This window comes from Temnothorax curvispinosus, unplaced genomic scaffold (assembly GCF_003070985.1).
Source record: "Temnothorax curvispinosus isolate PA1 unplaced genomic scaffold, ASM307098v1 QBEX01017972.1, whole genome shotgun sequence".
Taxonomy (NCBI): Eukaryota; Metazoa; Arthropoda; class Insecta; order Hymenoptera; family Formicidae; genus Temnothorax; species Temnothorax curvispinosus.
Window position 1 is genome coordinate 1,252 of NW_020227752.1, and position 1,250 is coordinate 2,501.

The following is a 1,250-nucleotide window of genomic DNA, read 5'->3' on the forward strand; positions in this document are numbered from 1 at the left end:
GAAATACAATGTGGTTTGGATGCCCGCATGGTGATGTATTTCGTGAATTTCGCGTATAATAAGATCCGTTACATAGTGCCGGCTTGGCAATAGAATCGGATGTTTTTGTGAGAATGGCAGATTTGTCTTCTGGAGACGCCCTCCAACTCGAATTAAGTCGTTCTCATCCACAAACGGGTTTAAATTAACTATTTTACTCTTGTTTATCGAATCCTTGTTTTTAAGCCTTTTGATTTCAGTGAAAAAACAAGCGGCGTGAAGAATCCTTAGTATTCGTATTTCTGCTTCGTTAATTTCTTTCGCACATATCGCTCCAATGTATTTGTTAGTAAGTCGAAAACGAAGACAATACGCGATGACACGAAGTAGCTTAGAGTATGAAGAGTACCTCTCGAAAATATTGAAGTCGTTAGATATTGATGACAAACAAGTGTTCCTTTTTAACTCGGGTATTTCAATCGCTCGCATGATCTCATTAGGCCATGCACATTCATCCTCTAAAAGCCACGAAGGTCCCTCAAACCACGTCTGATTTTGCAAAAATATGAGAGGTAGTTGACCTCTTGACACCGCATCAGCAGGGTTATCCCCCGATTTAACATGACGCCATTCGATAAAATGAGTGAGCTCGTGAATTTCTACGATTCGATTCGCGACATAAGTCTTGAGTAGGTGAGATGGTGTGTTTAACCAATGTAATACAATTGTCGAATCGCACCAGAAAATAATTTTGTTGAACGCGATATTTAGAGTATCATACGTTTCGCGATACAATTGAGCCAGCAATAACGCGCCGCATAGCTCAAGTCGCGGTATTGTAACAGTCTTCAACGGTGCGACCCGAGACTTGGCGCATAGTAATCTAGTTACGGTGCCTTTATGTTTTCCGACCGAACGTATGTACAAACATGCACCGTAACCGAGGTTGCTCGCATCGCAGAACCCGTGAAGTTGAACGTCACCATAATCTTCTACAAATAATTTGCGATTGAAAGAAACCCGATCCATCAATTGCCATTGTCGAACAAATTCCGTCCATTCGGTGTATATGCTCTGTGGAACGGATTCGTCCCAATGTAGCCCGCACCGCCACACATCTTGCATTAATTTTTTAGCATGAAGAACAATAGGACCCAATAAACCCAATGGATCGAAAATTTTCGCAATTTCTGACAGTACGTTCCGTTTTGTTAATTTATCCGTGATCTTGATCGGATAAGCCGAATAATATATTTTATCGTCCTGCGTGC